This window comes from Neophocaena asiaeorientalis, unplaced genomic scaffold (genome assembly GCF_003031525.2).
Source record: "Neophocaena asiaeorientalis asiaeorientalis breed wild unplaced genomic scaffold, Neophocaena_asiaeorientalis_V1.1 scaffold483, whole genome shotgun sequence".
Lineage (NCBI taxonomy): Eukaryota > Metazoa > Chordata > Mammalia > Artiodactyla > Phocoenidae > Neophocaena > Neophocaena asiaeorientalis.
Window position 1 is genome coordinate 298,324 of NW_020175631.1, and position 26,055 is coordinate 324,378.

General features: G+C 36.4%; 1 protein-coding gene across 2 annotated transcripts in view; it reads left to right on the top strand.

Annotated features, from left to right (window-relative positions):
- Positions 1-243: 243 nt before the first annotated feature.
- LOC112390457 (platelet glycoprotein 4) overlaps positions 244-26,055 on the top strand; it is a 139,636-nt gene continuing 113,824 nt past the window's right edge. The window contains exon 1 of one of the 2 annotated variants that reach the window (XM_024731413.1): positions 244-434. The gene's annotated coding sequence lies outside the window, so the exon portion shown is untranslated. Of the gene's footprint in view, positions 435-11,657; positions 11,786-26,055 lie in introns of those variants that run through there. The other variant, XM_024731414.1, reaches the window with a different exon arrangement.

A 26,055-nucleotide genomic window follows, 5' to 3' on the forward strand; every position in this document is an offset into this window, starting at 1 on the left:
TCCTCTTAAAGAGAATTGCCCTAGTTTGAAGTGAATGAAATATTATTTGCACCATCCTACCTCCCCTCTGAGAGTTACCTCTTCTGTCTTTTGGTACATTCTTCCTTAAAAGCTCAGAGGCCTCCCAAGACTTCCCATTTTCCAAATGTCACATTTCCTTCAGAGCCACCCACTAAACAGAATGTCATAATTCAGGCCTCTTCTACCCTCCGAAGATCACGTTGTCAAAGCTGTCTTAGTAAGCGGTGTAGGGAAACAGAAAGTCAAGCAACTCAGGGAGCTTAAATCTTCTTATCTGAAAGTGAAGGCATTAAAATGTACTGTCACAAGTAAATGAACTGACAACACCCTGGCAATTTGTCAATTACAGTTCAGGTTTTCCTACCCGGGCACTGGTTTCCAAGAGGTTTCTGTTCTAGTAAGTTGTGATTCTGGTAAGTCGTATTTGTCTTTATATCTCTACAATTTGGGGGCGAGATAGCAATTTTCCCTGAGACCTCACTTCTCTTCGGGATCTAAAGACAGTTGTTGATTTTACAGTTCATTCAGTGTTTTACTTGTTCAGATACAGTGGTGACTTCCAAGCTCCTTACATTCGAACCAGAAATTTGAAGTTTAGTTATATATTTTGGAGATTAATCCTTTGTCCGTTGATTCATTTGCAAATATTTTCTCCCATTCTGAGGGTTGTCTTTTCATCTTGTTTATAGTTTCCTTTGCTGTGCAAAAGCTTTTAAGTTTCATTAGGTGCCGTTTGTTTATTTTTTATTTTATTTCCATTACTCTAGGAGGTGGGTCAAAAAAGACCTTGCTGTGATTTATGTCAAAGGTTGTTCTTCCTTCATTTTCCTCTAAGAGTTTTATAGTGTTTGGCCTTACATTTATGTCTTTAATCCATTTTGAGTTTATTTTTGTGTATGGTGTTAGGGAGTGTTCTAATTTCATTCCTTTACATGTAGCTGTCCAGTTTTCCCAGCACCACTTATTGAGGAGACTCTGTTTTCTCCACTGTATATCCTTGCCCCCTTTGTCATAGATTAGTTGACCATAGGTGCGTGGGTTTATCTCTGGGCTTTCTATCCTGTTCCATTGATCTATATTTCTGTTTTTGTGCCAGTACAATATTGTCTTGATTACTGTAAGTTTGTAGTATAGTCTGAAGTCAGCGAGCCTGATTCCTCCAGCGCCATTTTTTTCCCCTCGAGATTGCTTTGGGTATTCTGAGTCTTTGGTGTCTCCATTCAAATTTTAAGATTTTTTGTTCTAGTTCTGTGAAAAATGCCATTGGTAATTTGATAGGGATTGCACTGAATCTGTAGATTGCTTTGGGTAGTATAGTCATTTCCACAACATTGATTCTTCCAATCCAAGAACATGGTATATCTCTCCATCTGTTTGTGTCATTTTTGATTTCTTTCATCAGTGTCTTATAGTTTTCTGCATACAGGTCTTTTACCTCCCTAGATTGGTTTATTCCTAGGTATTTTATTCTTTTTGTTGCAGTGGTGAATGGGAGTGTTTCATTAATTTCTCTTTCTGATCTTTCCTTGATAGTGTATAGGAATACAAGAGATTTCTGTTTATTAATTTTGTATCCTGAAACTTTACCAAATTCATTGATTAGGTTTAGTAGTTTTCTGGTGGCATCTTTAGGATTTTCTATGTGTGGTATCATGTAATCTGCAAACAGTGACAGTTTTACTTCTTCTTTTCCAATTTGGATTCCTTTTATTTCTTTTTCCTCTCTGATTGCCATGGCTGGGACTTCCAAAACTATGTTGAATAATAGTAGTGAGAGTGGACATCCCTGTCTTGTTTCTGACCTTAGAGGAAATGCTTTCAGTTTTTCACCACTGAGAATGGTGTTTGCTGTGGGTTTGTCATATATGGCCTTTATTATGTTGAGGTAGGTTCCCTCTACATCCACATTCTGGAGAGTTTTTTTCATAAATGGGTGTTGAATTTTGTCGAAAGCTTTTTCTGCATCTATTGAGATGATCATATGGTTTTTATACTTCAATTTGTTAATATGGTGTATCACATTGATTGATTTTTGCATATTGAAGAATCCTTGAATCCCTGGGATGAATCCCACTTGATGATGGTGTATGATCCTTTTAATGTGCTGTTGTCTTCTGTTTGCTAGTATTTTGTTGAGGATTTTTGCATCTATATTCATCAGTGATATTGGCCTGTAATTTTCTTTTTGTGTAATATCTTTTTCTGGTTTTGGTATCAGCGTGATGGTGGCCTCATAGAATGAGGTTGGGAGTGTTCCTTCCTCTGCAATTTTTGGGAAGAGTTTCAGAAGGATGGGTGTTAGCTCTTCTCTAAATGTTTGATGGAATTCACCTGTGAAGCCATCTGGTCCTGGACTTTTGTTTGTTGGAAGATTTTTAATCACAGTTTCAGTTTCATTACTTGTGATTGGTCTGTTCAGATTTTCTATTTCTTCCTCATTTAGTCTTGCAAGGTTATATCTTTCTAAGGATTTGTCCATTTCTTCCATGTTGTCCATTTTATTGGCAAAGAGTTGTTTGTAGTAGTCTCTTAGGATGATTTGTATTTCTATGGTGTCCATTGTCACTTCTCCTTTTTCATTTCTAACTTTAATGATTTGAGTGCTCTTCTTCTTTTTCTTGATGAGTCTGGCTAAAGGTTCATCAATTTGGTTTATCTTCTCAAAGAACCAGCTTTTAGTTTAATTCATCTTTGTTTTCTTTATATCATTTATTTCTGGTCTTATCTTTATGATTTCTTTCCTTCTACTAACTTTGGGTTTTGTTTGTTCATCTTTCTCCAGTTCCTTTAGGTTTAAGGTGAGATTGTTTATTCTAGATTTTTCTTGTTTCTTGGGGTAGGATTGTATTGGTATAAACTTCCCTCCTAGAACTGCTTTTGTTGCATCCCGTATGTTTTGGATTGTCGTGTTTTCATTGTCATTTGTCTCTAGTATTTTTTTGTTTCCTCTTTGATTTCTTCAGTGATCTGTTGGTTATGTAGTAATGTATTGTTTAGCCTCCGTGTGTTTGTGTTTTTTACGTTTTTTCCCCTGTAATTGATTTCCAATCTCATAATGTTGTGGTCAGAAAAGATGCTTGATATGATTTCCATTTTCTTAAATTCACTGAGGCTTGATTTGTCATCCAAGATGTGATCTATCATGGACAATGTTCCATGTGCACTTGAGAAGAAAGTGTAATCTGCTGTGTTCAGATGGAATGTCCTCTAAATAACAATTAAATCTATCTGGTCTATTGTGTCATTTAAAGCTTGTGTTTCCCTATTAATTTTCTGTCTGGATGATCTGTCCATTGGTGTAATTGAGGTGTTAAAGTCCCCCACTATTATTGTGTTACTGTCGATTTCCTCTTTTATAGGTGTTAGCAGTTGCCTTATGTATTGAGGTGCTTCTATGTTGGATGCATATTTATTTATAATTGTTATATCTTCTTCTTGGTTTGATCCCTTGATCATTATGTAGTGTCCTTCCTTGTCTCTTGTAACATTCTTTATTTTAAAGTCTATTTTATCAGATATGAGTATTGTTACTCCAGGTTTCTTTTGATTTCCATTTGCATGGAATATCTTTTTCTGTCCCCTCACTTTCAGTCTGTATGTGTCTCTAGGTCTGAAGTGGATCTCTTGTAGACAGCATATGTACCAATCTTGTTTTTGTAACAATTCATCGAGCCTGTGTCTTTTGGTTTGGAGCATTTAATCCATTCACGTTTAAGGTAATTATTGATATGTATGTTCCTTTTACCAGTTTCTTATTTGTTTTGGGTTTGTTTTTGTTGGTCGTTTTCTTCTCTTGTATTTCCCACTTAGAGAAGTTCCTTTAGCATTTGTTGTAGAGCTGGTTTGGTGGTGCTGAATTCTCTTCACTTCTGCTTGTCTGTAAAGCTTTTGATTTTTCCATCGAATCTGAATGAGATCCTTGCCAGGTTCTTCCCTTTCATCGCTTCAGATATACCGTGCCACTCCCTTCTGGCTTGTAGAGTTTCTGCTGAGAAATCAGCTGTTAACCTTATGGGAGTTCCCTTGTATATTATTTGTCATTTCTCCATTGCTGCTTTCAGTAACTTTTCTTTGTGCTTAATTTTTGCCAATTTGATTACTGTGTGTCTCAGAATGTTTCTCCTTGGGTTTATCCTGTATGGGACTCTCTGTGCTTCCTGGACTTGGGTGGCTATTTCCTTTCCCATGTTAGGGAAGTTTTTGACTATTACCACTTCAAATATTTTCTTGGGTCCTTTCTGTCCCTCTTCTCATTCTGGAACCCTTATAATGTGAATGTTGTTGTGTTTAATGTTGTCCCAGAGGTCTCTTAGGCTGTCTTCATTTCTTGTCGTTCTTTTTTCTTTATTCTGTTCCATGGCAGTGAATTCCATCATTCTGTCTTCCAGATCAGTTATCCATTCTTCTGCCTCAGTTATTCTGCTATTGATTCTTTCTAGTCTATTTTTCATTTCAGTTATTATATTGTTCATCTGTTTGTTTGTTCTTTAATTCTTCTAGGTCTTTGTTAAACATTTCTTGCATCTTCTCAACCTTTGCCTCCATTCTTTTTCTGAGGTCCTGGATCATCTTCACTACCATTATCCTGAAATCTTTTTTTGTAAGGTTTTCTATCTCCACTTCATTTCATTGTTTTTCTGGGGTTTTATCTTGTTTCTTCATCTGATACAAAGTCCTCTGCCTTTTCGTCTTGTCTGTCATTCTGTGAATGTGGTTTTCATTCCACAGGCTGCAGGATTGTAGTTCTTGCTTCTGCATTCTGCCCTCTGGTGGATGAGGCTATCTAAGAGGCTTGTGCAAGTTTCCTGATGGGAGGGACTGGTGGTGCATAGAGCTGGCTGTTGCTCTGGTGGACAGAGCTCAATAAAACTTATTCTGCTTGTCTGCTGATGGATGGGGCTGAGTTCCCTCCCTGTTGGTTGTTTGGCCTGAGGTCACCCAGCACTGGTAGCTACAGGTTCTTTGGTGGGACTAATGGTGGACTCTGGGAGGGCTCACACCAAGGAGTATTTCTCAGAACTTCTGCTGCCAGTGTCCTTGTCCCACAGCCACCCTCTGTCTCTGTAGGAGACCCTCCAACACTAGCAGGTAGGTCTGGTTCAGTCTCCTATGCAGCCACTGCTCCTTCCCCTGGGTCCCGATGTGCACACTGCTTTGTGTGTGCCCTCCAAGGGTGGAGTCTCTGTTTCACCCAGTCCTGTCGAAGTCCTGCAATCAAATCCCACTAGCCTTCAAAGTCTGATTCTCTAGGAATTCCTCCTCCCGTTGCCAGGCCCCCAGGTTGGGAAGCCTGACGTGGGGCTCAGAACCTTCCCTCCAGTGGGTGGACTTCTGTGGTGTAAGTGTTCTCCAGTCTGTGAGTCACCCACCCAGCAGTTATGGCATTTGATTTTATTTTGATTGTGCCCCTCGTACCATCTCATTGTGGCCTCTGCTTTGTCTTTGTATATGGGGTATCTCTTTTGGTGAGTTCCAGTGTCTTCCTGTCAATGATTGTTCAGGAGTTCATATTGATTATGCTGCTCTCGCAAGAGGGAGTGAGCACATGTCATCCTACTCCACCATCTTCCATAAGAATTATTAATCAAGGCAACATCAGAAAGGGTCAAGGAAAACTATCCTTCTGTGACTTACAAATACATCTTTTCTTCTGTTAAAGAGGATGCATATATTTCTTTTTTTTTTAAGAAGATGTTGGGGGTAGGAGTTTATTAATTAATTTATTTATTTTTGCTGTGTTGGGTCTTCATTTCTGTGCAAGGGCTTTCTCTAGTTGTGGCAAGTGGGGGCCACTCTTCATCGCGGTGCATGGGCCTCTCACTATCGCGGCCTCTCTTGTTGTGGAGCATAGGCTCCAGGCGCGCAGGCTCAGTAGTTGTGGCTCACGGGCCTAGTTGCTCCGCGGCATGTGGGATCCTCCCAGACCAGGGCTCAAACCCATGTCCCCTGCATTAGCAGACAGATTCTCAAGCACTGCGCCACCAGGGAAGCCCCAGATGCATATATTTCTTAATCCTCATTTTATTCACTTATTTCAAAATCCTCCAGAGATTTTTTTTTCTCTAATTAAGTTGAAGGGTAAGTGGTAGTGGAAGCCACCCAATTCCATTATAATTATTCCCACAGTCTTGCTTAGGAAAGATTTACTCTCTTGGAGGCAGTGTAAGTATAGAGGAGGATACAGGGCATCAATGGATTGATAAGAATCTCTAAAAGAATTTACTTCCTTGATTGCATCTGCACTTTGCCTAGAGCCTGATTTTGAGGCGTTCTACCTACTGACTCATCTTGACAACCAGCTAAAAGGCACACACAGGATGTGTGGCGGCTCATTCAGCCTTTTCTGCACTCAGGAGAAGCCATTTCCATGCACAAAATTATTCGTGTTAAAGTCCCACCTAGAAAAGTGTATGGAGTAGAAAATTAGGGAATTTAAAAATTTTGAAAACTTATTATGTTGTCCTGAGGCTCTCTAATCCTTATTTGAACCTCCCCTGCCCCACCTCCTCCTGTCTCCCCATAGACCCCGAAAATTTACTGCTTCCTCCTCAGTTTCCTGGAGGACAAACTATGGAAATCGGGAACTTACCTGGAAGATCTTTCTGAGCAGGGGACATGTTTTATTTATCCTTTTATTTTTGTCTCCCTTAGAGTACCTGAGGCATAGAAGACCCTTAAAACTTATGTATTGATTTTCTGACTGCTGTACTGACTAAATGTCTGTGTAGATGAAAGAAAAGCAGTGAATAATCATATTTATCAATACAGATACTTTACTACCTTCCTTGCCCTTCCTCTATTCTTTCAAGTTATTTTAAGAGGACGGTCATTGTAATTAGCTTATTCTTCATTATATTTTGCCTTTTTAAAAATACTTCTTAACACTGTTTTGGTTTATAGCCTGCTATACTTGTTATTTTAAAGGCCTCAAATTTAAGATGAAAACAAAACAACATGTAAAACTAGTGTGCCTTTGTAAATATTTGAAACCAATATATTTGTTTTTTTCTTGTTTTCTCTCCTTTTCTTTGTGTTTTGGAAACACTAAGCCCAAAGAAAGCACAATTTGTTCAGGTCAAGGAGGTATTCCTCAGAGGGAATATAGTCTGCTTTCTTGTGGTTCTTTATCTTTTCCTATAAGGCTTTCAAAAAGGTAACGTCAAGAACCTGTTATCTTTAACGACAATTGGGCAAATGCTTTATTTTGCCTGCTGTCTCATACCAGTTCTATGACTCTGTGATAATAAGAAGAAATTAAAGGAGTAAAAATATACCTGTCAGAGGTACAAAAAATAAAAAAGAAAGTGAAAAGGAAGTAGTAAGCAAAATGGAACTCAAAGAGAGTAAGCAAAATGCAAATACGGAGTATTGTAAAGTAGGATATTAATAAATTATTGACATAAAAATCTGAGAAAAGTATGGGGGTTTATGAAGTCTGGGTGAAAACAGAAACTTGGAATTTCATGGTGGGTCATATGTAGAGATTATATAATAAAAAGTTTTTTATGTCATGAAATAGAGCCCTGGATATTTTTCTCAAAGTAATTCTGCCAGTTCAGGGCCAAGACAAAGTTACAGTACAGTTTTTTCTGCTTGAAGCCATTAAAAAAGTTATTCATGTTATTAATATAAACTCTTTGAGAACAGAGATTTTTATCTGCTTCATTGTGGTGCCTCTACGGTCAAAAACAATGCCTGTCGATATTAGGCACTCAACTAGTATTTGTGGGATACATGAATGTGTACTGAATACATTGATTCATTAAGACAGTTTTTGAAGGGTTTGTGAGATAGCTTCTATGTTAATAAGGTCCGAGATATATAAGCCCTGAAATATTTGATATTATTTTCTTAAATACTTTTGAAATTTTAGTAAATAGGTGGAATTATATGTAGCTACTGATATTTGAACATTTTTCACCTATAGAGATAGCAATTTTGTGTTTCAATTGAAAAATCACTGACATAAATTCAATAATGTATCATTCTAAGACTATGAAAAAATAATAATTGTATATAGTGCTGGAAAAATAATATATCAGCTATGTTAATGATCTCTGATAATGGCAGAAAGGTTATTTATCTGATTAGGCTGGATGATTTAGGAAGAATCGTCCTGGAAGCTTGTTAAAATGTACATTTCTGAGTCCCCACCAATTGAGATTCTGGACTAGAAAATCAAGCCTAAACTCCTCAGCCTGGCATTCAAGGCCCTCTGAATCAGGTCGTAGCTTTGGTGTGGTGACCATCACCAACTCTTCAGCAGCTCTGTACTACCCTGTTCACTCTCAGTCACACATCTTTGCCGTCTGCTCTCTCTATGTAGAATGCTGCACTAGTTTGTCAAATTAATACATTTCCTGACCATTTCTTCACAGATTTACTTAACTGTTTGTTTATTGTCTGTCTCCCTCAGTAGCCAGTAAAATCCCCAGTGGCAGGACCATTCACCAGCATTTACCAAGACCTTGGGAAATTTCTCTGGTAAATAGAATGTGATCAATGAATATTTGTGATATCTATAGTTGAATGGCGTGTGTACACTTTCCTGTAGTACAAGGCATAATGACATAAATATGAAATGCAACTATACCAGCCATGCAGTAGGACTGCCGTGGGTGGGTTTATTAGTTCTCCTGGGATTGGGGAGTAGTTTTTGGAATGGCTTCATTAAATTGATGGCAAGTCAGAGTTGCATTTATGATTGAAGGCTAAGGATTTTCTCCATAGGCAAGGACTGACTGGGAGTCTTAGTTCTTTCTGTCTCTCTCTCTTTCTCTAGCTCTCGCTCTTTTCCTTGCTCTCCCTCAAAATGGCACATGTCGTAAGTATTTTTTCATTAATTTCTCATCTGTTGTTTTTTACTATCTACTCCTTATCATAGTTTGAGTATCTTAATTAGTGACTTTGTCTTTTGTTTAACTAGTTTATTGTTATACTATGAGTGTTTTTCTCTCTCATAGTGAATTCCTATTATTTTTCTATAATTCTCTTGGTATTTGTGCTCAGTGTAAAAGGGAGTTGGCTTTTGGAAGCATTCCAGAAACTTTGACCTAGGATTTACAACATTTACTTAATGAGACAAAAGAAAACAAACAAAAGAACATTTTTGAACATCCCCAGAGACTTTCCCCATTAACATATAATTTTAGATTGTTTCAGTTCCTGCTATTGGCAGTCTTAGGAGCTGCCAGTTCACACAGTGCCTTCAAATTTACATGAGAAGGCAATGAGAACATATGGGAACAAAGTTCTGTTTTTCATATTCTCCACTTTAACCTTTCCCTTTAAAATTAAGTCAGCATGAGAGGAAATAAACACTTTTTGTCTCCATTGTACAATGTGAGTGATATCCTCCTCCATTTCCCCAATTATAATCAGGTTCCAGATGGCTGCCTTAACATGCGAATTTTCAATCAGGTTGACTCCAAAGAGCAGTTTAGCAAGTATTTTTACCAGGTGGAGGCCAACTGTTTCTAAGATTGGAGCCAAAGGGCCAAATAGTAATCCAAAGCTGTTCACAGACTTACAACTCAAATTTGGAGCAAGATATCTTGTGTTAAAGAACTATTTGACATTTCACCTGAGAAACGAAAAACAATTATGAGAAGACAACTTAGAATTGATGCAGCACTACGTAGCTGTCAAAAAAACTGGGACTTGTTTTGCAAAATATTTTATGAACAATTATCAAGATGTAAAAGTTAAAGGGGAAATAGAAAAAAAAAGAGAGAAAAAAAAAAAGGGGAAATAGAAAGAATGATTAAAAACCACTGCTTTTTCTGAGCTATTTCTCCTGCTTCATGGGAGAAGAAAAGAAAGAAACAAGTGCTTGTGAAAATCCATAGATCTAAGAATTTTACCCATTTTTGTTTTTATAAAAGGGAAACCAAAAAGCATTAAATATTAACTGCTTCATCCTGGTCATACGTGAAATGGAATTGTGTAGATAGATATTTATTCCCTGTAGTGTTCACACTTAATGATTTGACATTTTATTGACTTCAGAATTAAAAACCAAAATTCTCAGACTTAAACCTTAGAGGGGAATAATATTCTAAATCTAAAGTTTTACCTTTCCACAATGGTTATACTGTTTTATTGAATAACTGAGTCTCTCTCTCTCTCTCTCTCTTTTAAGGAAGACTTGACAAATTTATATCAACTTCTAATTCATTAACTAATTCATTATTCATACTCTAATTCATTAACTAATTCATTAACTCAGGTAGATATCATTATAGTTTTCCTTAATTATTTGTTGAGATATTGCCTTTCTATCAAATATTTTTGTTACGGGTTACATTCTCTTTCTAGATAGTTTCAGCAATTACATAACTTCATCATTTAAGAAACTTTTTTTTTCCCCCACAATATAAAATACGTTGGTGATATTTTAAGTAGCAATGATTTTTGTTTATTGAGCTCCATTTGTGTATGAAACATTGGGGCGAGAAATGTGTGCATGTTATCTCTAATTTATTAGCATTTTCTCATGTATAACAGCGGGTAGTAATGGTGTTTACCTCTTTGTGCTGTTGTGAAGAGCTGGTAAATGAAAGCACTTAGAATAATGCTGGCCACATGGTAATATCGGTATGTGTTAAGTATTATTTAATATAATACCTATAAAATATAATGTTTATATTTACATGTTACCTAATAGAATTGTCCCATAAGGTTAATATTTAAATGTTGAGAAAATTGAAGCTTAGGAGTTTAAGTAACTGGCCCAATTTTACGAAGTATAGAAGACAAAATTTCGAACTCCAAAGCCCAAGTTTGTAAGCTCCCTCTCCTGAAGTTCCTTCAGTATTTCCCACACCACATGGAGTTCCCAGTGTATGGAATATAAATGTGAGGGAGAACTGAGCCTTAGAACACGTGCCAAGTTATAGAGATGCCTACCATGTTTATGGGAGAAGCACTTGTCTGAATTCTGCTCTACACGTGGGGTCTTTTATTCCATTTTGTGTTTACTGGATGCTACTCCTTTTTTCAAGTCCAACTTTTGTCTTAGGTTTGTTACTTTCTGACTCTCTTACCCATTCTCCCTCTGATTCCATCTTTCATTGCCATGCTAAGAGGAGGAGGGTTACTCTAGTTTAAAGTAAAACCATCCAATCTTTCCTAGTGAAAACCAGAAAGTTTTTCCCCTGCAGCTTCTCAGTAATCAGTAGGCATGACACATTTGTCTCAATTAGTCCCAAAGACTTTCTTAATTTTAGTTTGCAGTTTTTAATGGTGGCTAGGAATATCTCAAATGACTCTGAAAGGATTAAGGTAGGCTCTCTTAAGTGACTGTGTGAATTTATATTGAAGAAATGCATTTTTTGGTGAATATGATGCTAGAACCAAACAGTGTGATTGCTGTGAGGAAGGAAAGCTTATTTCTCCATAAAAAAAAAGTCTGACAGAAAATAATTTCATTTCCCTTTTTGATGTATCACATGATCTTTGTAAAAGCAAAACTAGATGGAAATAAAGATGTTTTAGGCAAGAATCCATAAGTCAGGAAGAAATTGAGAGGGGGAACTACTTTGAGATTTCATTTTCATCTTTGCTAGTATACATATATGTGCTTATCTAGGTCAAGAGACCCCTGTGCCTCTTTAATTAATGAATTATAAACATGTAATTACTGGGATAAAAGTCAAGAAGAAAAGTCATCCTGCAACTTCCTGCCTTTCAGTCAGTAGTATAGGCAGAGCTTCCGTCGCTGTTCCTGTCTCTCAGTGTTAGCCGTCATCCTAATGACCCAGAGGTAACCTTTCCTGATTATAAGATTTTCCAGCAAGAATAAATCAATTAGAATTTCTCCTGCAGAGTTGCTGTGGAAATTGGGACTACTTACAATGATATTTCTCAAGATACTACTCTAAAATGGTTACTTTGAATAGTTGCATGCTTTAAATCTGGCTAAGTAATTTATCAGGACATAGAACTTACATTTATAATTTATGAGACATCCAGAAACTATAGTAAGGTTTCTGTTTTTCTTGCTTTTACTATCTCTGGGCTGCAAATCCTTGAATGAAGGTAGCTGTCACAGCATGTCTAACTTGAGAATAACTGAAGGAGTCAAAATTATCTGTTGAGAATGACTAAACACTTAGTGTGAAGTAAGATATTTGAGAACTAACTTAGGAATACTTATCATGCATACTGAGAAACGGGAAAGTTCTAACAACTTCCAGGTGCTCATCTCTCAATGATAACATTTATTTATGAGACGAAATATATTCTTATATGCTTAGTAATTCATTCCTTTTTTGATGAATCAGTATCTCTTCTGTTTAGCCAATTTCCACATCTCTAAAAAACATTTTCTGTTTTGCTTAATTTACCAAATGTTATGACCTTTAATTTTCCTCTTATGACTCAGAATCCTATGACATGCACAAGTTTGAACATGTAATATGTGTGTCTATGGAGGGTGGGGATAAATAAATGTTGATTTCACTTGACTGAAACTCAGGTTCAAGTCTTAATAGATACTTTTTGGATGTAAAAAATTATCTGGTAGGGAATGATCCTAATCATCAGAATTTTTTTGATCATCTAAAAAATTGTCAATAACTTATGGGGCATTTTAATTTTCTTTTCCAAATTTTTCACTAGTTTATCATGTTGAAAATATTTATAGTGTTTTTATTGTTGCTTTTGCGGTTTATTTGTTTTATTTTTCTTCACTAATTTTTTATGAAGCCAGTTCTACTCACCAAATACATGTACTAGATACATATCTCTCTTTCTAATTCAATTAAAGTATGCGAGACATTAGGTGCTATGGACTGAATGTGTCCTACCAAAATTCAATATGTAGAAGCATTAATTCCCAATGTGTTGGTATTTAGTGATGGGACCTTGGGGAGGTAATTAGGTTTAGATGAGATCATGAGGGCAGAGCCCCTGTGATGGGATTAATACCCTTAAAAGAAGATGGAGGGACCAGAGCTTGTTTTCCTTGCAAGAAGGGAGCTGTCTATAAACCAGGAAGAGAGGCCTCACCAAGAACCTGACCATGCTGATCTTGACTTCCAGCATCCAAAACTGTGAGAAATAACTGTTATTTAAACCACCCAGTCTATGATATTTTTATAGCATTATGAACTAAGATATTAGGGTTTATCTCCTGAGTGTTCTTTTTTTGAATTGTTTATATTGTATGCATAGATGAGTGAGATGTGCACTAAGCCCACATGGAGCTTACAACCTAGAGCAGAAATCAGAATACATATACCAGCTGCTACAATACAAACTGAAAATTAAGTGATAGTATGAGAGCCACATCCCATCTGCCATATAAAGAAGAAAAGAAAAGAAAAGAAAGAATATTTCCAGCTTGAGGAGTTGTTTTACCCTTGAGGAACAAATTAGATTAAAAAAAATTTTTAACATTTATTATCAAAATTTCAAAATTATGGAAATCAGAAAGGACAGTATAGTGAAACCTATATACCCAATCCCTTAGATTCAACTGTTATTAACATTTTGCCATATTTGCTTCAAAAAATTAGATTTTGATGGTGGAAAAGCCAGTGTAGACATTTTAGTTAAAAGAAACTTTATAAAGAAAGGCACTGGAGTAAAGTCACGCAGGGATTGCTTAAGAAGAAGACATAAGAGGATAAGGGACAAAAGAGAAACCAAGGTTATCATATAACTTGCATTTGGATCATATGAACATCAAGCTCTAGAACATGTGTAATGGGATGCTGGGGAGAGGAGGGATCTAACTTCTTTTGTGTAAAGCCCTATGCTGCATGTTCTCATCTGTATTATTTTATATAAGATGTTCTGAACTTCTTCTGTAGATAACAGATTTTTTTTCTTCAGAGGTACTATTTGGAAAGAATTTCTTAACATGTTGGGTTGAATGGCTTTCAGGGAAGAAAGAATGGAAGCATGGAGGTCAGTTTAGAGGGCTAGGTATGTGAGTACTAATGAAAGAAAACTGAGTATAGGACATGGCGAAGGACAAGGAGCACATTTGCTAATACAATTTTAGTTAACTTTCAAGGATGTGGCAACTGACTTGGTGTGGATCATGAAGGGAAAGAGGAGGCAGAATTAAGAAGGGAATAATAATAAGCTGATATTTAATGAAAACTTACTCTGTGTCAAGCACAATGCTAAATATCTTAAATTATATGTTTGTGATTCTCAAAGTCACATGCCATTGGTTTTCCTAGTTTTGAAAAGAAGAAATTGAGGCAGAAAGAAGTTAGAACACTTTTATGGATTAAAAGAACTTGCAAGTAGAAGACTATCTTGCAAGTCCAGTCCTATAGTTTGATTCTACAAGCTCTCACTTTTCTACTTTACCTCCCTAAAATGCAGTTACAAGGAGATTTGAGTCTTAATGAAGGAAAAAGGGATGCTATTAATAATGACAATAGGAAAAACTAGCCACGGAGAATGATAATGAGTTTGGTTTGGATACTGAAGCAGAAACTCTGGCTGTCATGTCCATTTTCCTCTCCTTCCACAATCAATTTCCTTCCAATTTTTAACTATTACCTGGTTGTCCAGAGTAAAGAATACATTTTCCAGCTTCTCTTGCAAACAGGTGTTGCAATGTGACAAAATTCAGGCCAGTAGGAAGTAAATGAAATGCTACGTTGAGTTTCCAAGAAATGTCATTAAGGAACAAATTTATGCTTCTCTTCCACCCCTTCACCCTGATAGATGGAAGGCAGGGGCCATGGCTGAAGCTTCAGCAGGAATTCTGAAAGATTTATTGTTCGGGTCATGAGACCGGAAGCCACAACCAAACAATGATAAGATAGAAGTCTCCTGGATCCCTGCTACTGTGAAATTAGAGGGAGAATAAACTTGTTTAAATTATGACTACTCTAATATTTTTCCCATGTGAAAAGCGTAATCCTGTCCTACCAGATACAAACATACTGATTTTGATTTATGTTGCTTCCTCAAACATTCTTTTTTCCTATTGTGTAAAAGTAATAAGTACCTTCAATTTCTAAATGCCTGTGTTTTTATTTACATGTTGTTCTCATTTACCATCTTAGACACACTGAATTGTTATTTTTAGCAATGTGGTTTTGGTTAATATTCCTTTCTTCTGTGAAAACATTTTGTGTAGCTGGAAAGAACTTAGAAGTCAGATATGATTTAGGGCTAAATCTCACCTATGCCATATATTAGCTATATATTCGTGAAAAATTCCTCAATCTTGCCGAAAATTATTTTTCTCAGCTGTAAAAACAAAGATAAGAATATCTGCCACAAAATTTGCTGTATAGATTAAATAAACTAATATATAGAAAATGTTAAGTAAAAACTTAGTTGTCCTCTAGTTCATGAACAGTGCTTGGCACACAATGAGTGATATTTGTTGAGTGAATTCTAGTTTTACAGATGGAAACCCCCAAATAAATGTAGTCCAAGTACTGAACTCAAAACCATATTGTGAAAACTCTGGTCAAGAAAGGCTGAGGAGCTATTACCATTTTTTTTTTTTTCTCTTAGAGTTGACTATTAACAGAATGCCTTATGTAACTTTTTTTTTAACATCTTTATTGGAGTATAATTGCTTTACAATGGTCTTATGTAACTTTTGATTTAAATTTTTATGAAAGAAAAGCATTCACAGAGAAGTAAGTTCCTGGATGAAAAAGGGCTTAAATATGCATGTCAATTTCTCAAAATTTACAGAGTACTTAGGTAATACAAAAGTAATGTGAATATTTGATTTTCATAACATATAGTATCCCTTAATTCTGATTCTTAGTTGAACTCTGGTGACCTAGTCATATAAATTTACGAACTAGTCATATGAATTTATCACATTTAAAAGGCAGTAATGCTAATATTAGAACTGTTTATATAATTGTTATATAATTATATATAATTGTTATAATTATTATCATCATCAAATAAATAAATGCATAAATATGGTAATAGTTGGAAAACCTTCAGTGAAAAAGAAATGTTTCTAGAATCAGTCAGGAGTTTTATATGGAGCATCTTCTTTGGTTATCAAATGAATGTTTGATTTCCAAGAAAATTGTGGGAACCTTAAGAAAATATGTGTCTCTTTAGAATGAACTGGTAAGCATCTATCTAGTCCTTTTGGGGCTTTGGCTTGTTCCAAGTTACTTCCCTAAATAACTGATAAATGTATAATATAAGATAAATAATTGAAGAAGGGTCTATGTAGTCTGGAATTCAAGGAGAATTTTGGTGCGGGAAAGAAGGATTTAAGCACAAAAACAGGAAGGGGAATGAGTTACTAAGGAATGGCACCTCAGTGCTGGGAATTATGGATTGGATCTACCTTTGATGTTTTGGGAGATGCAGTTATAGATACGCATTGCTTTAAATGACTTGAGTTTTTGGAGTGCGTTCCGTTGAATGTGGCACTTGGTGGACTTGGAGATAGTGCTTGGCCTGTTATTTATGTTACCTGGTGGTTGTAATATGAAAAGGTTTTCAATTTTTACTTCCTAATAAGTGTCGTTCTAACTGGATGTAAAGAGATAATGGAGATATTGAGACGATTCGACTCTTTGGCTCAGATATGCATCTGAAACTGTGGAGCGGTCATTCCAGGTGACACAACGTTGGTGTATTAGATGCAGGAACTCTGGAGCTAAGCATGAAGTAGTGATTGATTCTTAGTAACTAATCTCAAACTGGGGCATGCCAGGTCTGGTTTATTCCTAGCCTTAGGACAGCAGTTATTTATTAAATGAATACAAGTGGAGAATTTAAATGACCATCCCACATTATGCTAAAACAATCTCTCCTTTTGGGGGTGTGTGTTTGTATGCATATATTATAGACTACAAGTGAGAGTTCATATATATGTATATATGTCATATATATACAAATATAAGTCATAAAATGTGTATATATATGCAAGATAATAATAGTAATGATAATTATAGTTAACGTGTTAAACTTTTATTATGTTCTAGACACAGTGCTAGTCACTGAAGTGTTCTGTTTAAGAATAACATAATTCCATTAACTATAAAATTTCTACAAACATTGATTGTACTATTAGGAAAATGAATATGAATAAAATATCGAATGGTTAGTGGTAGTGCAAAATATAAACCCACATATATTTGACTTCAGAGACAATGCTCTTAAGCAGTGTGTGTACATTTATAAAGGTGTCTAAAAGATCAGATGGACAACAAGTACGCTTTTACTGACTCTTTTTTTTACTGAATGAAGTATAATTCACTTCTAACAAAATGTTTAAAAATGTTTTCACTTCTATATGCAGTCTCATATACATGCACAGGATAAAGAAAATGCTATTCCAGTTATATCATTCTCTTATTTTTAAGATGATAGTCTAAAGTGGTAAAGTGAACCAGTGAAGCTAGTTAATTGTGAATGTATTCACAGTAAACTATATTATTACTTGCTCTTTTTGAATAAAACAGGAATCTGATTCATAGTGGTATTCATTACCTACATCTATATAAGCACAAAACAGAATACTATTGATATATAGAACATAATTGTATTATATAAATTATGAAATCAGAATTATTTTTATCTCTACTCTTTTTATTGGTTTGGAATCATAGGTTTGACCTCTGGATAAGTCTTTAGTCTGTGAACCTCTTTGCAGGTTCCTCAGCTCTTAGCCTGGACATTCTCCAGAGCTCTCTCATGTCCTGGACTCTACTCAACGTTGGCAGCCTTCTAAGTCACCTGATAAATTCTTTGGAGCAGTATTCTCAAATGTCATATATGCTGCTTCCGAAATCCAAATAGACTAACCAAACTATGTACTTCTTTCTTAGAGGTAGCATATACAAGGTACAATAACCTGCTCTTTTCCTTTAAGGGGATATCCTAAAAATCACCAGGCTCCTAAGACCCTTTCTGATGATCTGGCCCATGAATCCTGGTAGGTTTATCTTCCACCCTCTAGTTCAAAAATGTCTAACAAGGCCATCCAGAGTACTTGGGCTTTATATTCACCAGTTCCAATTTGTATGTCACTTTCTCTCTATATATAGAACCAGAGTGACATTGTGCAGAATATGAAGCGTCCTGTGTACTGTATTATGACAGAGAGCAAGCACTTTAACGAAGCCTAGGACCATGACTGTAAATGCTTATTGATGCCATTCCCATGTAAAGGCAGACTGATTTTTAAAATTCTCTTTATTGATGGGGATGGAAAAAATATATTCACAGAACTAGAACTAGAACATTGTGAGATCAATGGATACATACTAAGTGCTGTAGGTTGCGTTGATGTGTTCCAGTAAAAATAACACATCCACATTGCAGCTGTAAACGGAGCCACTTAATAAGTCCAAGGTATTCCATTGTCATCCATATGGTTTTTGCAAAATACGGCTGTAATGTATGACAGTAGAGAAGGACCAGGTTAATAACCACATATTTTTGTTTTGTTTGAGGAAATATTCTGAAGACACTCGTTAATGCATATTCCATTTGTCCTCTTTGGTGCTTTATTTCCCTTGGAATTGATGGGAATAAAAATAAAGAGAATTCCTGGCCCCAATTATCCTTAACTATTTTTGGCTGGATAATCCATTTTTTCTATGTTTAGGGTAGATTGTTTCCAGCTGAGTCACAAGATTATTTCAAATGGAAGTAATCTATCCTAAACATACATATTCTATTAACTAGCCCAGAGCTTTTAGCATCTGGCTGTGGACATGTTGTGTTTTTTTGTTTGTTTTTTCCAGTATCTCTGCTGCACATTTACCCAAGTAAACAGAATTTGCAAGCATTGGTCCAGCCATCTGAACTTTTAGTAAACTCCACAGCTGATTTTTGCACTATTGGGTTGAAAACTTGTTAAAGTCAATTAAGTTTCTCTTTGTCTTAAACCATCTCTTTCAAAGCTCTATTTTGATTACATTTTTCTGCTTTACTCATGCTCACGAGATATATATTGAGATGATGGCCTAGGACCTAAGAAAATACTATACATCTCAATTAACTAATTATTCTTATTTTTAAATAATTATGGGGCTTCTCTGGTGGCGCAGTGGTTGAGAGTCCGCCTGCCGATGCAGGGGACACGGGTTCGTGCCCTGGTCTGGGAAGATCCCACATGCCGCGGAGCGGCTGGGTCCGTGAGCCATGGCCGCTGAGCCTGCGTGTCCGGAGCCTGTGCTCTGCAACGGGAGAGGCAAATAGTGAGAGGCCCGCGTACCGCAAAAAAAAAAAAAGAAAAAAAAATTCATAAATAATTATGGTCTCTCTTTCTAGGACTCTGTGGCCTTCAGTTCCTGGTGTTGGTTATCTTATGTAATGGACTTTTTTCCAAATTTCATTCTTAGAATCTAAGTTCATATGGGAAAAATAAATAACTCTTATGGAGGGTTTGGATTATATCGACTCTGTATTAGTAAGTTATGGCTCTTTAGGCTTAGGCTTTTTCTTCCTTGTACACTTTTATTCATTTATTTAAAAAAAAATTTATTGGTGTTATAGTTGATTTAAAATGTTGTGTTAGTTTCAGGTGTACAGCAAAGTGAATCTGTTATACATATACATATATCCACTCTTTTTTAGATTCTTCTCCCATATAGGCTCTTATATAGTATTGAGTAGACTTCCCTGTGCTATATACAGTAGGTCCTTGTACACGTTTAAATATTACAGGGGTGGCCATAGAACTATCTGAAGTTTGAAAATATGAGTCTCTTGATATATGAAGTTGTTGTTTTTGTTGATCCTTAGTATCCTAGCATGGAAACTGAAAAACAGAGAAAACTCTTCATGTGCTCTATGTTAGGGCAATCTGAATATATTCACATTACTCAATATGACTTAATGCTTTTAGAACCCTTGGTTTTAGTTCTTTTTTATAATTTTTGTTTCTTTACTTTTAAGTAATATTTGCAAATGTTTAAAGATACAGAACCTCTAAAAAGAAAGAGTGCAATCTATGTCCCATTTCTGCCTAGCCCCAGTCCCATTTTTCTGAAATAACCTCTTTAAGCTATTTCTAGTTTTAGTTTTCATTGCAGTTCCTCCACAATTGTATGTGCAGTGAGCATAATGTTGTGGCTAAAAGTGTAGAGTCTGGGTTCAAATCCTTGCTTCACCACTTATTAGCTGGATGAGCTTTGGCTTATTAACCTTCAGTGCCTCTGTAAAATAGAGATGGAAGTATCAACTTTATAAGTTGTAATACATTGAAGTATTTTATAATAGTGTATGGCATGTAATATCATCTATTCTTTTTTTTGAATTTTATTTATTTTTTTATACAGCAGGTTTTTAATAGTTACCCATTTCATACATATTAGTGTATATATGTCAATCCCAATTTCCCAGTTCATCACACCACCCCCCTGCCGCTTTCCCCCCTTGGGGTCCATACGTCTGTTCTCTACATCTGTGTCTCAATTTCTGCCCTGCAAACCAGTTCATCTGTACTATTTTTCTAGGTTCCATATATATGCGTTAATACACAATATTTGTTTTTCTCTTTCTGACTTACTTCACTCTGTATGACAGTCTCTAGATTCATCCATGTCTCTACAAATGATCCAATTTCGTTCCGTCTCATGGCTGAGTAATATTTCATTGTATATACATACCACATCTTCTTTATCCATTCATGTGTCGATGGGCATTTAGGTTGCTTCCATGACTTGGCTATTGTAAATAGGGCTTCAATGAACATTGGGGTGCATGTGTTTTTTTGAATTATAGTTTTCTCTGGGTATATGTCCAGTAGTGGGATTGCTAAATCATATGGTAATTCTATTTTTAGTTTTTTTAAGGAACCTCCATACTGTTCTCCATAGTGGCTGTATCAATTTACATTCCACCAACAGTGCAAGAGGGTTCCCTTTTCTCCGCACCCTCTCCAGCATTTGTTGTCTGTAGATTTTCTAATGATGCCAATTCTAACTGGTGTGAGGTAATACCTCATTGTAGTTTTGATTTCCATTTCTCTAATAATTAGTGATGTTGAGCAGCTTTCCATGTGCCTCTTGGCCATCTGTATGTCTTCTTCGGAGAAATGTCTATTTAGGTCTTGTGCTCATTTTTGGATGGGGTTGTTTGTTTTTTTAATATTGAGTTGCATGAGCTGCTTGTAAATTTTGGAGATTAATCCTTTGTCAGTTGTTTCATTTGCAACTATTTTCTCCCATTCTGAGGGTTGTCTTCTCGTCTTGTTTTGGTTTCATTTGCTGTGCAAAAGCTTTGAAGTTTCATTAGGTCCCATTTGTTTTTATTTCCATTACTCTAGGAGGTGGATCAAGAAAGATCTTTCTGTGATTTATGTCAAAGAGTGTTCTTCCTATGTTTTCCTCTAACAGTTTTATAGTGTCCAGTCTTACATTTAGGTCTCGAATCCATTTTGAGTTTATTTTCGTGTATGGTGTTAGGGAGTGTTCTAATCTCATTCTTTTATATGTAGCTGTCCAGTTTTCCCAGCACCACTTATTGAAGAGACTCTCTTTTCTGTATTGTATATCCTTGCCCCCTTTGTCATAGATTAGTTGACCATAGGTGCGTGGGTTTATCTCTGGGCTTTCTATCCTAGTCCATTGATCTATATTTCTCTTTTTGTGCCAGTACCATATTGTCTTGATTACTGTAGCTTTGTAGTATAGTCTGAAGTCACAGAGCCTGCTTCCTCCAACTCCATATTTTTCCCCCAAGACTGCTTTGGCCATTTGGGGTCTTTTGTGTTTCCATACAAATTGTGAATTTTTTTGTTCTAGTTCTGTGAAAAATGCCAGTGGTAGTTTGATAGGGATTGCATTGAATCTGTAGATTGCTTTGGGTAGGAGACTCATTTTCACAATGTTGATTCTTCCAATCTAAGGACATGGTATATTTCTCAATCTGTTTGTATCATTTTTAATTTCTTTCATCAGTGTCTTATGGTTTTCTGCATTCAGGTCTTTTGTGTCCCTAGATAGGTTTATTCCTAGGTATTTTATTCTGTTTGTTGCAATGGTAAATGGGAGTGTTTGCTTAATTTCTCTTTAAGATTTTTCATCATTAGTGTATAGGAATGCAAGAGATTTCTGTGCATTAATATTGGATCCTGCAACTTTACCAAATTCATTGATTAGGTCTAGTAGTTTTCTGGAGGCCTCTTTAGCATGATCTATATATAGTATCATGTCATCTGCAAACAGTGACAGTTTTACTTATTCTTTTCCAATTTGGATTCCTTTTCTTTCTTTTTCTTCTCTGATTGCCATGGCTAGGACTTCCAAAACTATGTTGAATAATAGTGGTGAGAGTGGCCATCCTTGTCTTCTTCCTGATCTTAGAGGAAATGCTTTCAGTTTTTCACCATTGAGAGTGATGTTTGCTGTGGGTTTTGTCATATATGGTCTTTATTATGTTGAGGTAGGTTCACTCTATGCCTACTTTCTGGAGAGTTTTTGTAATAAATGGGTGTTGAATTTTGTCAAAAGCTTTTTCTGCATCTATTGAGATGATCATATGGTTTTTATTCATATGGTGTATCACGTTAATTGATTTGCATATATTGAAGAATCCTTGCATCCTTGGGATAAACCCCACTTGATCATGGTGTATGATCCTTTTAATGTGTTGTTGGATTCTGTTTGCTAGTATTTTGTTGAGGATATTTGTATCTATATTCATCAGGGATATTGGTCTGTAATTTTCTTTTTTTGTAGTATCTTTGTCTGGTTTTGGTATCAGGGTGATGGTGGCCTCATAGAATGACGTTGGGAGTGTTCCTTCCCCTGCATTTTTTGGGAAGAGCTTGAGAAGGATGGGTGTTAGCTCTTCTCTAATGTTGGAGAGAATTCACCTGTGAAGTGAGCTGGTCCTGGACTTTTGTTTCTTGGAAGTTTTAAAATCACAGTTTCAATTTCATTACTTGTGATTGGTCTGTTCAGATTTTCTATGTCTTCATGGTTCAGTCTTGGAAGGGCATATACTTTCCTAAGAATTTGTCCATTTCTTCCAGGTTGTCCATTTTATTGTCATAGAGTCATTTGTTGTAGTCTCTCAGGATACTTTGTATTTCTGTGGTGTCTGTTGTAACTTCTCCTTTTTCATTTCTAATTTTATTGATTTGAGTCCTCTCCCTCTTTTTCTTGAGTCTGGCTAATGGTTTATCAATTTTGTTTATCTTCTGAAAGAACCAACTTTTAGTTTTATTGACCTTTGCTCTTGTTTGCTTTGTTTCTATTTCATTTATTTCTGCTCCGATCTTTATGATTTCTTTCCCTCTGCTAACTTTGGGTTTTGTTTTTTCTTCTTTCTCTAGTTCCTTTAGGTGTAAGGTGAGATTGTTTATTTGAGATTTTTCTTCTTTCTTGGGGTAGGATCATATTGCTATAAAATTCCCTCTTAGAACTGCTTTTGCTGCATCCCATAAGTTTGGGATCGTCATGTTTTCATTGTCATTTGTCTCTACGTATTTTTAGATTTCCTCTCTGATTTCTTCAGTTATCTCTTGGTTATTTAGTAATGTATTGTTTAGCCTCCATGTGTTTGTGTGTTTTACGTTTTTTTCCTTGTATTTGATTTCTAATCTCATAGCGTGTGGTCAGAAAAGATGCTTGATATGATTTCAGTTTTCTTAAATTCACCGAGCCTTGATTTGTGACCCAAGATGTGATCTATCCTGGACAATGTTCCATGTGCACTTGAGAAGAAAGTGTAATCTGCTGTGTTCAGATGGAATGTCCTCTAAATAACAATTAAATCTATCTGGTCTATTGTGTCATTTAAAGCTTGTGTTTCCTTATTAATTTTCTCTTTGGATGATCTGTCCATTGGTGTAAGTGAGGTGTTAAAGTCCCCCACTATTTTTGTGTTACTGTCGATTTCCTCGTTTATAGCCGTTAGCAGTTTCTTTATGTATTGAGGTGCTTCTATGTTGGATACATATATATTTATAATTGTTATGTCTTCTTCTTGGATTGATCCCTTGATCATTATGTAGTGTCCTTCTTTGTCTCTTATAACATTTTTTATTTTAAAGTATATTTCATCTCATATGAGTATTCCTACTCCCGCTTTCTTTTGATTTCCATTTGCATGGAATATCTTTTTTCCATCCCCTTACTTTCAGTCTGTATGTGTCCCTAGGTATGAAGTGGGTCTCTTGTAGACAGCATATATATGGGTCTTGTTTTCGTATCCATTCAGCAAGCCTCTGTCTTTTCATTAGAGCATTTAATCCTTTCTAGTTTAAGGTAATTATTGATATGTATATACCTATTACCATTTTCCTAATTGTTCTGGGTTTGTTTTTGTGGTCCTTTTCTTCTATTGTGTTTCCCACTTAGACAATTCCTTTAGCATTTGCTGTAGAGCTGGTTTGGCGGTACTGAATTGTCTTAGCTTTTGCTTGTCTGTAAAGCTTTTGGTTTCTCCAACGAATATGAATGAGATCCTTGCTGGGTAGAGTAATCTTGGTTGTAGCTTCTTCCCTTTCATTACTTTAACTATATTGTGCCACTCCCTTCTGGCATGTAGCGTTTCTGCTGAGAAATCAGCTGTTAACCTTATGGGAGTTCCCTTTAATGTTATTTGTCATTTTTCCCTTGCTGCTTTCAATAATTTTTGTCTTTAATTTTTGCCAATTTGATTACTATGTGTCTTGGCGTGTTTCTCCTTGGGTTTATCCTGTTTGGGACTCTCTGTGCTTCCTGGACTTGGGTGACTATTTCGTTTCCCATGTTAGGGAAATTTTCGACTATAACCTCTTCAATTATTTTCTTGGGTCCTTTCTCTCTCCTCCTTCTGGGACCCCTATAATGCGCATGTTGTAGAGTTTAATGTTGTCCAAGTGATCTCCTAGGCTGTCTTCATTTCTTATCATTCTTTTCTATTTATTCTGTTCCACAGCAGTGAATTCCACCATTCTGTCTTCCAGGTCACTTATCCGTTCTTCTGCCTCAGTTATTCTGCCATTGATTCCTTCTAGTGTATTTTTCATTTCAGTTATTGTATTGCTCATCTCTGTTTGTTTGTTCTTTAATTCTTCTAGGTCTTTGTTAAACATTTTTTGCATCTTCTTGATCTTTCCTCCATTCTTTTTCTGAAGTCCTGGATCATCTTCACTATCATTATTCTGAATTCTTTTTCTGGAAGGTTGCCTATCTCCACTTCATTTAGTTGTTTTTCCTGGGTTTTATTTTGTTCTTTCATCTGGTACATAGCCCTCTGCCCTTTCATATTGTCTATCTTTCTGTGAATGTGGTTTTTTCCCCACAAACTGCAGGATTGTAGTTCTTGCTTCTGCTGTCTGCCCTCTGGTGGATGAGGCTATCTAAGAGGCTTGTGTAAGTTTTCTGCTGGGAGGGACTGGTGGTGGGTAGAGGTGACTGTTTCTCTGGTGGGCGGAGCTCAGTATAACTTTAATCTGTTTCTCTGCTCATGAGTGGGACTGGGTTCCCTCCCTGTTGGTTGTTTGGCCTGAGGCAACCCAACACTGTAGCCTACCTGGGCTCTTTGGTGAGATTAATGACAGTCTCCGGGAGGGCTCACACCAAGGAGTACCTCCCAGAACCTCCGCTGCCAGTGTCCCTGTTCCCATGGTGAGCTATAGCCACCCCCACCTCTGCAGGAGACCCTTCGGCTCTAGTAGGTAGGTCTGGTTCAGTCTCTTATGCGGTCACTGCTCCTTCTCCTGAGTCCCAATGCGCACACGACTTTGTGTGTGCCCTCCGAGAGTGGAGTCTTTGTTTCCCCCAGTCATGTTGAAGTCCTGCAATCAAATCCCACTAGCCTTCAAAGTCTGATTCTCTAGGAATTTCTCCTCCTGTTGCCAGACTCCCAGGTTGCAAAGCCTGAGTGGGATTCAGAACCTTCACTCCAGTGTGTGGACTTCTGTGGTATAAGTGTTCTCCAGTTTGTGAGTCACCCACCTAGCAGTTATGGGATTTGATTTTTTTGTGATTTCACCCCTCCTACCATCTCATTGTGGCTTCTCCTTTGTCTTTGGATATGGGATATCTTTTTTGGTGAGTTACAGAGTCTTCATGTCGATGATTGTTCAACAGTTAATTGTGATTTCAGTGCTCTCGCAAGAGGGAG